The following is a 17,785-nucleotide window of genomic DNA, read 5'->3' as shown; positions in this document are numbered from 1 at the left end:
TCATGCACGAGTGATGGTTCATCTGATAAGAGACGAAAAAATCTAAGATATAAGATCTAAGACGGAAAAACTATTGAGGCCACACCTAGTAGGTTCAGTAACAAACTGATATAGGTCATTGGTAATAATCGACTCATGAAACGTGATATATACGGTAGATGGATCATCAAGGACAGGTTTGTTGGCAACCCACCCAGCATTCGGCATATTGAAATAGCCACCTATAAGATAGTGGTTGTTTACTGTTGAGCAAAACTTGGGAAGGGATGTGTGGACTCAAGTGATGCGTAGGCGGGGCAAAGGTAAAAGGAACCAATCGCCAGAGACTGTCCCGTTTTAAATTTCATATTGCACCAAACTGACTCGGAACAATCAGATGGGGTTAACACGAGAGATGACTGTGCGCACGAATCAACAAGAAGAAAGACATCACCACCATGCGCGTTGCCATCAGAACGGTAGGCGTGGAAACCAGTTGGAAAAACCTCTGAGTTACCAACAGATTCCTCGAGCCAGGATTCCGTGCCTATAATGGCGGTTGGTTCGCCAAAAGAGGTCAGAGAAGTAAATTCATTGGTCTTGCTTTTTATTCTGTGGCAGTTAACGACCAAAATGATAAGTGCAGAAATTAGACAAGTAGAACACCTTCTGCCGAAACACAGCCTTGAGAAAACATTGCTCTGGCACCGCCCCTTTTGATATTTTTCCAATTAAACCACAATATGCTGCGTGCTATCATGCACGAAGCTCTCTTTATCAACAATGAGCTTACTGTATCGAAGCTTACGTTTAATTTCCAATGAGTCGATCATGCGCACAAGAATAGGGGACTGTCTGAACGTGAGCTACAAAACAGTCATTGGAAAACCGGTGGGTGGCTGGCCGGCAGCATGGGAATCAAACTTTAGCCCTAGCAAAAATTCTGATAGAAAAACTGATAGGCTATCAGGTTATTGACAGTTGTATCAGTCTATAGGTGTATCAGTCTATGAGTGTATAAGTCTATGAATGTATCAGTCTGTGAGTGTATCAGTCTATCAGTGTACCAGTACTGGTGTACCAGCCTATAAGTGTAGCATTCTACTCTGATAGGCCCACAAGCGAATCGGTGCTTAGCCAACTGGCAGATGCATCAGAGCAAGCAGAGCAAGCAGGGCACAAATATGAACACAGAAATCAAACAAAATATTTTATTTGATGTGCCATTCCTTGGTTAATCTTTTGATTTCATAAAGTCATTATTTTGTTTGCCAAAGCTTTATTGAAGAGCTTTTTCATTTGCTCAACCTCTCCAATGAGAACGGTGTGCTTCAAAAAAATCGTCGAAGAAATCTGCACGATCAAAAACAAAGCAAGTTACAGGCACTTATTAAGTGACAATTACGTGCACTCTAAATAGAGGAGTCCATATGACAAGGAAATAAGTAGGAGTGCTACCAGTCTGCCTCTCTAATATTGTTTAAATTTAGTTTGTGGATTCTTGCATAAAAGTACCCAGCTCCAGTAGGCAAAAGCTACACTTGAAGCTTTAGTAAGCAATTATAACACAAGTTGGCAGTGAAATTTCGGCTGATTACGTGCAAAAATGGAGCCACCAGCTTCCATGAATTTCGGTCAGACTGCAAAATTTCACCTACCTGAAAACAGCATGTTTCTTTCTCCGAGGGAGATTTCGCCTCCCCTTTAGACCGATTGGAGGCTGCGCCAGTAACACTTCTACCGACTAGGCGTGCTGTATAAAAAATGGCAACGGCCGCCTCACGAACAAAACGGGTCTGTCTTTTCAAGCCCATGGGGTGATTGTACAACCTCTTGGGAACGACAATTCCTTTGCTCCGATGCACCTATAAAACAAGGCAAAAATGTTGTGCACACATTAGTTTGTCAATGCACATTTTCTCATTAAAGCAAATCAATATATTTTCAAGACAAAGCATACTAGAGTTTTATTATACCTCTCTGTCAGTGGGCAGATAATTGATAAGCGGTGCAGCCTCCCTCACACTTGAGTGGGCTACTTCAGGGCTGTCTGTGGTCGCTGTGGTGGTTCCAGCATGGCAGCACATAGTGGTGGCAAAGGTGCAAGTCGTTTCTGTTTTTGAGGCTTGCAGCTGCAACACGCGCAAAGGACAAGGTTCTTTGCTGCAATGAAAAAGTAGAGTGTGCAGAAATAAAGTATATTGCACCCTCAATTGTCACGGTAGCATCCTAGGTGTGCATGGTCAAATAATATATATAATATACACAGCATGCCGTTGAGAAATGCAATTAAAGTGTAATGATACATTGCATGTCACGTCTCGAAACCATGGTGTGATATAGGGGATGCCGTAGTGGAGGGCTCAAGAAATTTTGACCAAGTGGTGTTCTTTTTAATATCTATCACACTGTGAAAGTTGTAAAAGCACATTTTCAAGTGATTAGAAAAACATGCATGCATCCCTGCCACCCATGAGCTTACATTGCATTCTGCTTTTCAGCAAAATTGCGCGCTATAAGAATAGGCCAACTTGCTGCTGCATACAACCCTAGCAGCAGTGCGTTACAAGAGCTTATGAAGAAATGATAAACCTGTTTGGAAATTTTTGCTGCAAAGGGCATTTTCCAGTAGGCTTATTCTTTCTAATACTTTTGTATTTTGAGCCCTCAGCATATATATTAACTTCTTTCAGAAGCTCTTTCTCTGTTTTTTTTTCAGCATCAGCAAACAGCAGGCCTCCCTGCTGCTTCTTAAAACGGTTGCTGACGTGCTTTGTCTTCTGTTTAACAGCAGCTTGACGTCGTGTTTTTTACAACTGCAGACAACCAAACACACAAATTTCACTGCTAGTTCGCAAGCACAAACAGGGCGTATATCCGCACAAGCAAAATAATTTTAAACTAGTGAATTGTACAAAAAATGTGACTAACCTGCGCTCATACCACGATAGAATAAAATAAAATAGCCCTTCAGCATACTGAAACTTTACTATCACCTTGAATACGACGTCCCTGTGCCCGCGCAGTAGTGGAGCAGCGATGCTCTGATATATTCGCTAAGGGGGCGGGGAGTATATCAGAGCATTGGTGCTTCATGTCTGACACGGCACCACGTGCAGAGCAAAATTGGCTGTCGATTATAATAGCGCCGCAGTAGCACCTCAGCCGCAATGTCAACGATAGCCAAACTTGGCTGTCAGTAATAATTACGCTGCAAGCAGCATATCAGCTGCAGTGTGACCAATTGCAACTTACTTTTTAAATGACTCATTGTCCACTTCATTTGAACTGCAGCTATCGGAGAGGTCGCAATCGGGTCTGCACAATGGATGGTCGTTTTTCTGTTGCATTCCTTGCATCATCCTCGGCACCTAAGAAAATATGAGCAGTAAATAACTTCAGAATGACTGCTTCCTCCTCTTTGTTTTCGTATTGGTAAAACAAGAGGCGCGGACTTACCGTAAAGCTCAATCACTTCTTATCCTTTCAGAACACCCGGTACCATTTGTGAGGATAAATATTGCCCGTATCCTTCGGATTGATGTACTTACATGCACTTACCGGGACTATTAATTTTTAACTATCATCGCGAAACCAATATCTTGGAGAATCGCGAGTGCACAGGCGCGATACTGAGCAATTAAGAGAGGCAACAATGTTCAGATGCACTACACACGCACCAAGGCCGCCACGAACTTGCTATTGATGATGATGGCAGTGACATTTGTGGATCTCCAAACTGGTAGGTGTTCTGTGGATCTCCGAGTAGTTTATGCAACAACGAGTCCACGACTTCTTCCTCAACACAGCGCAATTTAGTTTCTGAAAACAAAAATATTTATTTGCAAAAAAACATTTACTTCATGTTTTTACAACTTTATAGGGTAGTTTTCTTAGAGCTCACGGCAAATAATATATAAACAATGAACGCAGTTACTGTAAATGGTGACGATGTGCATAGCCTCCGAGATGGCAAACGCGCAATGACGGGCGCGCAGTGGCAATTTCAGAGGTCATGCGCTGTGTCGCCATATTTGCGTTGGTTAGGCTAGGTGACGTTAGCCGCCGCCCAATTTAAAGGGTACAGCCATATAATTTCATTCATCCATCCATATATCACATCATTATGGCTACAATCATCTAGCCATAATGGCAGTCAGCGACCATCATCTTCCTTTGTAGCTGGTAGTGTTCTGGTACTGGTAGGTGTTCTGTGGCCGACCACAGTACAATACACCTTCAGCACGCGAGGTGTTCTGTAGAGTCACTACCTCGCGCCATGATCTCGCAGCACATGTTATAGTTTTCGGCGAAATCCGCCCCGCGTGCTTAACATTCAAGGCACAGCAAGCAGGTTGTGAATGTGAAGCCTTGGTCGATGTAATCGATCTTTACCCGTTCACTTATTATCAGTCCCGTGGCCTCATTTTGCGTGGACACCATCAAGCGCGCTATTTGAAGTTTGTGTCAAGTTAGACGAGAGATGGATTCAACTCAACCCCAGCCTCGATCAAAAAGAAAAAAAAAACGCTATTTGGAGCCTGGATCGCAATATGTAGTACCTCGAACAAAGAGCGGTGGAGGCGCAGTCGGCCAACCAGCTACACTCATCAAGAGCATTCCTCAGTCTTTAGCTGGTAATTGATGTTCTGGAGTAGCGGCCTTTGACACGTGTAGTCTGATTGATCCGCATGGTGACAGCAATGAAAATCCTTATCCCGACGACATTTACGGCTTCGAGGAAAACTCGCTCAGCGATGCCGACAGGACTGCAGATGCGGCTCGCGACAATGTTGGCCTGAGCGACACTTATTAAATGCAACAATGGCATGTATTTTACACTGGTGTATGTCAATAAACTGCCAGGCTCTGTGTGTGTGCTCATGTGTGTGAGGCTTGCATAAAAACCATTCAAGAACACATCTCACATTGGTATTCGCTCAGAAACAGAGAAACAAAGTTGTGCTTCTGCCGAAGGATGTGGCCAGTGTGTTTGCACATGAAAGTTGGATGTGTTTGCTATGTTGCTGATATACCAAACTTGTTTAAAACTTGTGAGTTTATCAAGGTAGGACAACTAAATGTTGGCTTGATCCTTTCTGTTGTTGTTCTCTTCACAACTGAACTTTTCTCATGGTAGGCAGTTTTTTGTGTGTGTGTCTGTGTGTGTGTTTTGCAGTCAAATTCTTTAGCCTTAATTAGTACATTGTTTTTGATTTATCAATCTTGTGAGGATTACAGGCAAGTAATATAGCAGGTCTGTGCCACCGCTTGGGCTATGTGAAAAGACACACCTGTGAATAACAGATGCTGCTATCAACATATCAGCCAAATCTTGCAGCTGCAAGTGACTTTTTTCATATATATGACTGTGCTCACTTCGAATTTTCGGATGCCTGTATGTGGTGTAAAACAACTGAAGGCATGCTATTGGCCCATAGCCAAAATAAACCAAGAGCAGCGTTTTAATCGAATGTGTTTCTTGCCACAGTGTGCTGCCACATGCTGGCACTGCTGTCCAAAATCTTCTAACATTGCATAGTCGCACTTGCACATGGGAATGGAAACACGAAAAAGCTACTGTGTTTCTTCAAACATGCTCTAGCTCATAATGTGTGCTTACATATCGCACTTTTTTACTGCCATTCCTCCCTGTAGTTTTCGGCGCAGCTTGTTAGAACCGACGAGAAAAAAAGAAAGCGGTTGAAGTGCGCAATAAACCCCTCTGCTTGCTTTAAAATATTTCTGGCAGTGGATTTGTGAGGCATTAAGTTTTGATGATGAGGTCAAATAATGATTACTCGGAGAAGCTTTTCATTGTTTTTTTAAAGTATCTCATCCAGTATGGATTATGACACTAATGTTGTGGCTCGTCATTAAAGGCAAAGCACTATGTGGGAGGGACAGTTGGGGTTGGCTTGTGTTGTGAAAGGGAGAAACTGCAGCACCACCCGAGGCTTTCGAATCCACGCCGTTTGGAAAAATTATTGTATCAGCAAGCTCATTTCTCAGTAGTGGACTCATTATTAAGTTATCTCCCTTGGATTGTTTACTGACCCTATAACTTTAAATTTAGAAATTATGTTAATATAGCTCTGTGATGAGAAGTTTTGTTTGTATTGTTTCAAGTTATGTTTATACTGTCATCTGATAAGCTTTGGATACTAGTATCTTGAAATTTTTAGATGTCATCTATCATTGTCAGCATTAACTGTGTTGCTATCTGGCACCTGCAATCCCATTTGTACACAGAATAAAGCGTTCATCTAGGCTGGAAGCTGCCTTGCATATTTAAAGCTCAGTTTGTCTATTATGCACCACCATGAAACATTGTACATTGTATTCTACGCATCCAAAAGCTACCAGTTGCATTCTTTGAGTCATCATAATATTTCACGCAATGGTCGTCAAGTGTTCAATAGAAAACACTGATACACAATATACATGCAGAAATGACCAATCACATATATGTGGGCAGTGTGTTCAAAAAAAGAACTACCGTTAAAATGACAGTAATGCATCTTACGAAGATCTGATAAATGAACAAAAGACTAAAAACCTATACACTAATATATGCCATATAAATGACCAATGAAACGTATTCAAAAGCTGGTAGCACTGGTAAGACTGTGTATCAGTCTGACATGAGACTGGTAGCTCAGGTAAAAAAATGTATCACACTGATATGAATGTCTATAAAAACTGGTAAGACTTTGTATCAGTCTGGTACAAGACTGGTACAACTTATAGGAAACTGTATCAGACTGATTCAGACCTCTATCAGAATTTTCGCTAGGGCGCGTACAGCCATGAACCAAGGATCTTCTGTTCGGAGAAAGGTCTACTGTCTAGTGTCTCAAACGTTTCGCGTAGCAAGTTGCGTTCGCTTGCAAAACATTCACATGAACACAGTAGATGTTCCATTGTCTCGTCAGTGTCACACGATTCACATCGGGAGCTATCCGCCATTCCTACGCGAAAGGAGTACGCCTTTGTAACAGCTACTCCTAACCACAGGCGGCACAGTACAGTTGCATCCTGGCGGGTGAGATCCGATAGAACTTGGAGCTTTGTCAATGGGTCCAATTTGTGTAGAAAGCTCATCAAAGCGAACTGCGGGTACAACGCAAAAGTTGTTTCAGTTATTTCGTTGTGTTGTAGTTCAAATGCAAGCGAGCATCCCATGACATCGAGTTTGAGGCAAGCACTCCGACGTGCATTCTTCAACGCCTAATTGCGTTATACTTGGGTATGCACATCATGTTAAAGTGACCAAGTACATACACGAGCAATCTATCTTACGATCACTAATACAAAGCTCGCTTTATTCGGCAGGAATGGCCCTGACAATTTTCGTCTTTGCTTTGCAATTTCGATTGATCTCTCGCTTTCTGTGCGTTCAAATGTTGCTAGAGTGCTAAGTTGATGGTTGTCTTCAGTTTCTATATACTGCAATGTGTGTGCACTTTCTCAGTGAATAACAAAAGGCAAAACCGATGTCTCCGAGATAGCTCCGGCAATCGCAGAGACAAACGAAAAAAAAAAGCCTGATAGTGGTCACAATCATTTTGCTATTTACCTATGTGACGTACGCGTTCACATTTCCTAGTTAAAGCAGAAACTTGGAGCCTTCAAAACCTCACATGCGTAATGCTGCGTAGTGCCGACCACTTCAGATTATCGGTGGTCGCGGCATGTGCGATGTGTATTGCCGCGTCACCTGTTTACTTTTCCAAAGCGTGCATCGCGGTCAGAGGCTCTGTTAAAATTCATAATCAATGTTACCATGGTTCTCCGTGGTAACGATCGGGCGAATCATCATATCACGTTCATTATCACACTTTCTCCTGCGGCCTGCTGTAGATAGCTTGAGTAGTTTGCTTACCAACACGTTTGCAACGACCCATATCCAGTATTCTGACCGTTCTGCTTCGTAAAAGCTGAAGAAATCAGCACAAATGAAGTCATTTACGTCCGTGGTAATTCGCAACGCAATCATAGTCTGACGATAGTTAGAGCACCAGAACAGAACGACGACAAAAAGACAAGTAGGACCAGGAAGGCCTCATCGTTCTGTTCTCACGCTATAACTATTGTCATGTCATACCAACTAGCCCAAACTGCCACACTTGCAATAGAAGATGTAATAGTAGCGTCGACCGGTGTAGGTTTTGTAAATTGCGGAGCTGTTGCGTGTGCTCTTGTTCTCGCCGTCGTTCTGGCAAGTGAATCTATCTATCTATCTATCTATCTATCTATCTATCTATCTATCTATCTATCTATCTATCTATCTACGACTTTTCATGTTATGACCAGTCAAATTCGTACTTCATACAGCTATGTTATGCCATACCAAGTTTGGTATCGATACCATTATCAAAACGGCCAGGAGAGCTAAAAGTTGTAGGCGGCTAATAGATAGATAGATAGATAGATAGATAGATAGATAGATAGATAGATAGATAGATAGATAGATAGATAGATAGATAGATAGATAGATAGATAGATAGATAGATAGATAGATAGATAGATAGATAGATAGATAGATAGATAGATAGATAGATAGATAGATGGATGGATGGATGGATGGATGGATGGATGGATGGATGGATGGATGGACGGACGGACGGACGGACGGACGGACGGACGGACGGACGGACGGACGGACGGACGGACGGACGGACGGTGGGTGGGTGAGTGGGTGGGAGTGGCAGCGTGCGTTTCTATCTTCTATGTCACGGTGCGTACGTTGGTGAGGCAGCTAAGGGCAAACCATTTATATGCACCACACAGCGTTTGGCAGTCCTTCGTTTGGCAGTCCAGAGCGTTTGGCAGTCTATTCGGGGAGGACCAAGGCCAATTCGCTTGCTCCCACTGCCGCGTTTACGAAAAGAACGCGCCAGCGCGCTGCTGACCCATGACGACATAGAGTTTTGTAAACTTAACTAGAGGGTACACTAGCACTGCGATCGTTCAGCGACCTCAAAATTTATGGGTATGACATGGATTTGCCTAGTCTTCGTGTTTGCGCGCAGCGAACACACTGCTGGCCAACAAGATCTAGTAACGTAACTTGTGGATTTATTCATTGCTGCTTTTGGTTTTGTTTGGAAGGAAAGAACCAACCGTTTTTCACCACGTGACGCGATTTGAAGTGGTAAGCATAAATTATTAAGGTGTAGAAGCGCAAATGTCAAGCATTTGTCGCTTGTTATTTCGTGACAAAGCAGCTTCAAGCCACGTGAAGCAGCAACGAAAGTAAAGAACGAAGACTCGGCAAATCCATGTTACACCCATTATTCCCGTGCTCGCTGAAGCGCTATGTAGTACACTTCCCATAGGCACTTATACAGCCAGAGTTCCCTCTAGTGAATATTTAAGAAACTCTATGCACAACAAAGTAAGAGCTGTGACAATTCCTGTCCTGTCCTGTGTACAGGATAGCACTCGTTTCGTGCGTCTTTCTTTTTGTTTAAAAGCGCGCTTTGATTGTCAAACTGTGACAGTTGCAAGTCCGTGCTCGTTTTGTGTATGCAGCTCGAAAGTTGCAACTCTCTGCTGCAAGTTTCGACCTGCTTGCCGTTCTTCACATGATTTTGCAATTTGTTGTTGTTGCTGAAACAATGAACAATAAATTTTCAACTACTTCTGTGAATACACGTTTCGCTTTTGTGTTACACCAATTCCTTGAAGGGGGATGGGTCATGTTTCTTTTTTGTTTTTTGCTCCTCAGTCGATTGTTATCGTGTGCCCGGAAAGTTTGTCACAGTATACGTGATTGCGTTCAGCCTGTGCGATCTATGCTAGCTCTATGAACCTCATGGGGTTTCGCAGTGCCTGCGGCATCAGCCCACGCTAACCAAACGACGAGGTCATGTGATGACCCATGTGGCGTCACAAGTTTTTGCGGGTTTGTTAAATCATGATGTTGTGTTGTTCTGAATGTGTCTTCTTTTGTACGTGTCCTTACTTCGCGCTACGATCAATTATCTGAATAGAGCGCGTGCACCTGCACATTCAAAAAATAAAATAAAAATTATAAAAGAGGGGCAATTGGACGTGGAAAGAAAGTCTCACCCTTCTGCTGGGTACGTTGATGTTCTACTTTTGATATTAGGATTAATCTCGTCATAGCTTCCTGCTCTGGACCGCGCCACCTGTATCCAGTATGCCGTGTGCAGTTACTTCGTTTTAGATGAGGCTCTCCATGACTCTACTTGTCGAAAAAATGAGGCACTTCCTTTTTCACCTCTAATTTATTTAGGACGCAGGTACAGAAACAAATTTATCATTATAAATTTCACAGAGTGAAATTACGCGGAAACTTAGAATTGACAATGTGGTCAGTTGTGTTGGGCTAGTCCGTTCGACATTTTGCTTAAGGGAGCATGAACTTCGTTAGGAATAGAAATATGCAGGTCACTGGACTATAAATGTAGAATTTATTGATAACCTAGCCAATTCAGTAGGTATGCTAAACAGATATCGGACCTTATAACTCGTCATTAGCACGTCAATCATACTTTGTTTTAATTTATAATCTTAATATACTACTATCTAAATCTCCATAACCTGTGCATATCATGCAGAAATATCTCTTCGTTTCATTCGTAACAGGAAATAGCACAAACACGTACCTCCCTTTTCTTTTAACAGAGCACATTCTTTGTATTCATGTATATAGCCATACCATATGTATTCATGTATATAGCCATACCAGCCATATAGTATATAGCCAGCGTCTCTCTGAGCTCCTATTTATTCAATACAGAAATGGCTTTTAGCGATTTCTCGCTACCCACACTAAGAACAGTCGCAACTACAACTTGAGAGATTCTACTTTTTTGAACCCAAAAGGCAGAACCACCTATGGTCAGACTTTGAAAATGGCAACTTCCCCATTTACTATACATTTATCCTCAAGTACTAACCTTGATAATGCTAACTTCTTCCATGTCATCGTTCAGAAAAAGTGAAATATGTACTTCTTAGAGCACATTTAGCTATTACGCCTTGAGTGAACTTAGTTATTCCCTTTATGTATGCACGTATGCATATGTACCCACTTGTGTGACTGTTCATGTACGAAAGCCTGTAATAATGCTCCCGTATGAAAAATCGAAGTCTGCACTAGCACTGCTCTCTATTGTGTTTTTTTCTATAAAATGATACGTATTTGTTATTAAAAACACATTTTCAAAGCATTGTTGTATTGCCTATTTTGTATAAGCTTCTTCCTAGTGCTCCGCAATGACATTCTGCTCTTGTATTTTATTCTTTCAAAGCAGTTGAGCCGCGTGATTAACTTACAGCGTGAGGCTACAGGCCTAACCAGGTGACTCGTAACCACGGTGATACTGCGCTCGTAACGTCGCCTTTTGTCCCCTGTGCCACGACAGCTAGCCACGTATTATCAAACGAAAAAGCCATAGATAAGCTTCTAAAAAAGTCCTTAGTTTATTTAAAAGGAGGAAAAAGACGCTGCCCTTGAGCGCCGTGGGAAACATTTGGACGGTTGGCTTTCGTCTCCGAGTACAAACTGTAATAAAGTCTCATTCGGCGGCGCTGCATGGAAGAAGGGACAAGTTTTGATTATTGCCATATTCGTCTTCGGCAGCGTCGTTGAGGCTGCTATAGTAAAGCTGCTGCTGCAGGGATAGTTTCCAGCCTGAAGCACGCAGCTCTAGAAGTTCGAGTAGGGTCAAGCGAGCTTCCTCGGGAACATCCGACGACAGGAAAGCGTCCCGCAAGCAGTCCACCAGCGCTGCCATGCGGGCAGGGGCACCTCGTTCAGCAGCTTCGCCGGCTGTAGTTAGTGCTCTGCGGAGGCACTCGACCTGCAGTGAGAGTTTTGAAAATTTAGCACATTCGTATGAACGAATCTCACTTTTTTTGTCACGTATTATTTTGTAGTCAGTAAAAATGGGTAGTCCGACTGAATAAACAGTTACCCACAGCTATAAGCCTTCAACTTACAACCTCGCGAAGGCCGTATAAACAGCAGGAGTGACGGCATCAGGTCGCCATCACTCGGCGCCCAATTCCTGCTCTTTCCCCAGCGTCACCTGTGCTTGAACTCGCTCTACCATTGGCGGAATTCTTTCGCTGGCAACGTCATTCACTCTGCTACTTCCTCCTCCTCTCTACACCACGTGTTCCACTCCCGTCATAGCTTCACCTTCGCTCTCCTTCCCAACCACCTTCACCTGCTCCACATTGCTACGCTTTCGCTGTAGCGTGCTCAACCAACACCCTTTAGTGGCTCAACTCATTAATAACACGAATACTATCTGGAGTTCTAAGTTCCAAAACCACGATATGATTATGACAGACGCCGCAATGGAGGGCTGCGGGAATCTGGACCATCTGGTGTTCTTTGAAATGCGCTGACATCGTACAGCACACGGGCCTCGACAGTTTCGCCTTCATCGAAATGCGATCGCCGAGGACCGGCTCAAATCGTGTGACTTCACTAGTTACAGTAGACTCCCCTGTTACCCTAATGGATTTGTCCGCGCGCTCTCGCTCTCTCGTCCCGCTTCACTCTTGCACCTGGGCTAAATAGTGCGGACGACCGATTCCCACGGTTTTACCACCGCTTTTAAACAGCGTCGTGGTTAAAAAGCCTGCCCGGAACACGAAGCACAAACCGGAGCTCAGCGTTGAATCACATAGCCACACTAGTGCATGAAACATCTTCGAGAAAAGACCACATACCGGTAACAAGTGATGCTAACTGATGCAGCAATGCGTCGAAGAAGCCTACAATTGCACCGCCAGTCGCACTACGGCAATCAGTACGGGTGCTTGAGCGCTACGGACACGTGACTATGGGCCTTAAATGATGATCCTCAGCCACAACACAAACAATATATGTAAGATTTCTTCCATTCGAATAATGCGGGACCAGCCAAAAATATCAGAATTCACTCAATGTCAAAAACATCGAAAGCGACAAGCAAACCATAAGGATAACATCTGTTTTATATACTTTCATTTTCCGCATGGATACGTTAATGCTGCACTTATTTCGTACACGAGCAGCATGAAAGCAGCAAATTTTCTTCATTCTGGCATTCACGATGCATGCGGCCAAGGCGCCAAAGTCACTGTTTTTTTTTAGCCCTAAACTTTTCTCCACGCCTCCCTTATTGCGTACTGCATGCCGCCATTACCACCATTACGCGCATCTAACAATGGTCCCCTTACGGGGAAAAATGGCCGGCAACTGACGGCTCACCCATGACAATACGGAAAATGAGTTTTATGCCAGCCTGCCGACCGAACTTGCACGCTCTTCATCACAAATCTCTTCCACGTGCATGAGTTTTGCGACTTGGCGCGCGTAGTGCATCAAGTTAGAACGAAGCTGCTGTCTCACAAACTCAGATGTCAATGAAACTGTGGTCACAAACTGCATGATCAAAAAAGCAATCCACACTGCACAACCTTGTTTCTGTTGCCTGCGAACGCCGTTTTAGTTCTTTTGACTCGCACATTTGCGGTGTTTTGCACTCCGCATCCTGCTAGGATCGTCTAAATGTGCCCGCATTACCAAGTTTCATATAATCAAACAGTGAGTTTGCTGGCCGGAACAAAAGGACACGTCGAAAGTACCCCGTTTCCCACATTGACGAGCTTATACTGCATTTGTAAATACATAGGAGCACACAGTACTTTTTACAAAGGACTACTGGGCGATTCGTTACAGCGTAGGATGCTGGATAATCACGGCTTCGTAGGCGCTTCGCAACCACACTTGTCTAGGCTCACCAAAAAAGTTTACGGTGAGCGTGCCCTAAAGCAAGCCATGGTGGTTGTGGTGACGATGATGAGTGCATACCTTAGCTTCGTAGTCCAGCTGAGGCGAGTTCATGACAAGCCTGCAGGAGTCACACAGAAGCGCCGCCATAGAGAAGATGTGTCCGCAGTAAAGCGAGCCCATCGATGCAGCTCCTGAATTTTTAGGGACGTCCGACAGAAGCGCGGCCATGAAGTTCCCAAAGGCGATCAGTTTCTGACCGGCATTCTTCTGAGTCTTCGGCTCCAGTGGCGCCAAAAAAGTGGAGCTCTGCACCGGGACGCCGTGTTGCTTGAGCCACTTGCGGCAGGTCCACAAGAGTTGATCGACGAACCCCCCGTCCAACTCAGCCTGTGGTATTGTTCAAACAATAAAGGCGTGGAGAAGTAAACATGTGGTTTTGCAATCAGTGGGTGGTAAATAAAAGTTGTTCTTTACGCGAAAGCGTAATAAACTAGCATATAAGAATTCAGCTCAGCTCAGAAGTCGACGATCGAAAACGGTATATCCCGCAAGCCAGGGACGCTACACGGAGGCAAAATATCCCAGCCTCTAATATAGGTGGGTGATCTAGCACGGACCAGCCGAATCTCGCAATTAATCGTCTTTTGTAATTTCCATCAGTAAAGTTAAATATTCATGGATTTTATCAAGACGTGTATGACTAACGAATGTTATTGTGCCTTCTGCTTGTTGTTACGATTTTTTTCTGATATTTGCTCAGTGAAGCGCAGCCGAGAGTTGAGCACCTGCCCTGTGTGCCACTTGTCTATTTCGTGTCGCAACGCACTCATTCGTTTCGAATCATATTGATAAAGGTGATCAGAATAAAGCTTGCTAGGCCTCCGCGGAACACGCATCAGAGTCTCAGTGAAAGCTGTGAAATCGACGTCGTGAGGACGTCACATGTTTTTGATGATCTGTGACGCCGTGATGACATATCGTGACCTCATCGCAGGATAATTCATTGCGTAACTTGACCATAGTTACGACGCTGACGTGATCGCCGACGAGGGACACCGTCGCAGGATGCCGGTAACTTTCCGAATCTGACGGACCATTGAAGCATTCCCTTCAAAAAGTAAGGGTCGTTCTCATACGCTAATCACTCACCCTGATGACGCGGGTGCACAACTTCGCCGCCGGCTCAGCACTGTCGTCGTCGTGGATGGCTTTCCATAACACTACACGCACAAGTACATCCACTTCCTCTGGCACCAACAAGTCAGGCTCTGAAGAAAACAAGGTGTATGTTTTACGTTGCGATAGAGACGTCAAAATTTCGTGTTTAAAGTACACTGGTCTGGTGAAATCATACTACACTGAGAAATGATTAATTATGGAATGTATTCAATAATGGTCTAGTGTACAGCCCTGGTACACAATGCCGAATATGTTACAAGGTGATGTAATACTGGTGTCACACGAACAACTTAATTTGATCGCAACCAGGGCAGATCAAGAAAATCGCGATCTAGTTCCTCGATAGCGATTCGACGTACAACTCCACCAAGCTCGACCAAAATCATTTTGAACAGTGCAACAGCAAAGGTTGCTTATTGCAACTGAAACAAGGTTTACTGACGCAATTAGTACTTGCACAGCATTTCTATTGATGCGGAAAGCGGGCGGCAGCAACGGACCCAGGAATCACAGCACTCGGGGCAAACGCTCGCGCTTGGCTCCTTTCGCTAAAGGTGTAACCCAGTGCGGCACATAATCTTCTTCCTCTCTACAATACCCCGGCGACGAAGACGAGCCATTCTGGCAAGTCAAGGTGACGAGAGTAGGAATGGTTCGTGATAGGGCTTGAGACGACTTACGAGGACAGTCTCATGATTAAGGCGTCGCCTGTCTGTAGATGGCATGATCGGCTCGATCACGTAAGTGACATGAGATCGACGTTTGACCACGTGATAAGGACCGTGAAACTTGGGGCCAAACTTAGAGGACAGACCTGGGGAGTGGAAGGGCAGTCGGAGCCAGGCGAGCGAGCCCACGGCAAAAGTCTCGGCTTGCTGGTCGCAGTCGGGGTGGTCTGTTTCGAGTGCTTGCTTGTCCGAGGTGAATCATCGGGCCACCTGACGACACTCTTCAGCGTGGTGCACAATTTCAGAGAGAGGGTTGAACTCTGCGACGTCGGGACGATACGGCAAAATGGTGTCGAGGGTGGAGCATGACTCACGCCCATATAAAAGAAAGAAAGGCGAGAAGCCGGTGGTTGACTGCGTCGCGGTGTTGTACGCATAAGTCACAAATGGAAGAATAACATCCCAGATCGATTGGTCGGAAGTGACATACATGGCGAGCATGTCTCCTAGCGTTCGGTTGAAGCGCTCAGTTAGACCGTTTGTCTGCGGGTGGTAGACTGTAGAGTTGCGGTGCACCGTGTGGCATGCCCGAAGGAGTTGTTGTACAACTTCTGAATTAAAGGCACGCCTTCGATCACTCAGTAGTTCACGTGGTGCCCCATGACGCAGTACGAAGCGTCGCAAGATGAAATTGGCTACGTCACGTGCAACAGCCGTAGGTAGTGGAGCTGTTTCAGCATACCTCGTCAGATGGTCGACCGCGACAATGATCCATCGATTTCCAGTCGCAGTGTATGGAAGGGAACCATGTAAATCAATTCCAACGCGGTCGAAAGGACGTGCCGGACATGGTAGAGGCCGTAATAATCCGGGTGAATGGGCGGCTGTCTTTCGTCGTTGGCATAATGAACAGGACCGAATGTATTTTTGTCCAAAGGTGTACATACCACGCCAGTAGTAACGCTGGCGGATCCGGTGATATGTTTTTAACACACCAGCTTGATAATGTTGTGGGTCGGCGTGAAAATACGCACAGACATCAGATCGCGTGTGGCGTGGTATAACCAAGAGCCATTTACGACCATCCGCGTAGTAGTTTCTGCGGTGTAGTTGCGCATCCCGTATCTCGAAATGTGTGGCTTGGCGGCGAAGAGCACGTGGGTACGCAGACGTTGAGGAGTCGGAAATAATGTTAACGAGAGATTTTATCCATGGGTCTTTCCGCTGTTCAGATGACATGCTTGAGACGGAAATGGGAGCGATGGGAAAGTTGGCGTCCGAATGCAGGTCTGCCCTGGATTTCACTGGTGATCGTGAGAGGGCGTCCGCATCAGAGTGTTTTCGTCCTGAGCGGTAGACGACATGAATGTCGAATTCTTGCAGGCGAATAGCCCAACGACCAAGGCGACCTGAAGGATCTTTTAGCGACGCCAACCAACAAAGTGCGTGGTGGTCTGTCACAAAGTCGAAACTCTGTCCCCAAAGTAAAAACGAAACCTGCTTAACGCCCAAACGATTGCGAGGCATTCTTTTTCAGTTACGGAGTAGTTCATTTCCGCTTTCGTGAGTGCGCGGCTTGCATATGCGACAACGTACTCTGGAATACCGGGCTTTCGTTGCGCGAATACTGCTCCCAGACCAACGCAACTGGCGTCTGTGTGCACTTCAGTGGGGGCACTTGAGTCGTAATGGCGTAGAATGGGTGGCGACGTAAGCAGGCGGCGCAGTGTAAGGAAGGCTTCGTCACATGCCGGGGTCCAGTTAGAAAGATTAGCTGGACCATTCAGTAGTTGCGTAAGTGGGTATATTATTGATGCAAAGTTGTGGACGAAACGGCGAAAATACGAGCACAAGCCGATGAAACTCCTAAGTTCTTTGAGTGAAGTCGGCTTCGGAAAGTTGGCTACGGCTCGAAGTTTGTTCGGGTCGGGGCAAAGTCCATGTTTTGACAGAACGTGACCAAGTATAGTAAGTTGGCGAGCCCCGAAGCGGCACTTCTTTAGGTTAAGCTGCAGGTTTGCATTAGTAAGGCACTGAAGAATCGTGCGCAGACGGTCGACGTGGGTAGGGAAATCAGGAGAAAATACGATAACATCATCAAGGTAACATAAGCATATCTGCCATTTAAGGCCACGTAAAATGCTGTCCATGATTCGTTCAAACGTTGCAGGTGCATTGCACAGACCGAATGGCA

This window comes from Rhipicephalus microplus, chromosome 10 (assembly GCF_043290135.1).
Source record: "Rhipicephalus microplus isolate Deutch F79 chromosome 10, USDA_Rmic, whole genome shotgun sequence".
NCBI classification, from domain to species: domain Eukaryota; kingdom Metazoa; phylum Arthropoda; class Arachnida; order Ixodida; family Ixodidae; genus Rhipicephalus; species Rhipicephalus microplus.
Note: the sequence above shows the minus strand (reverse complement) of the source record.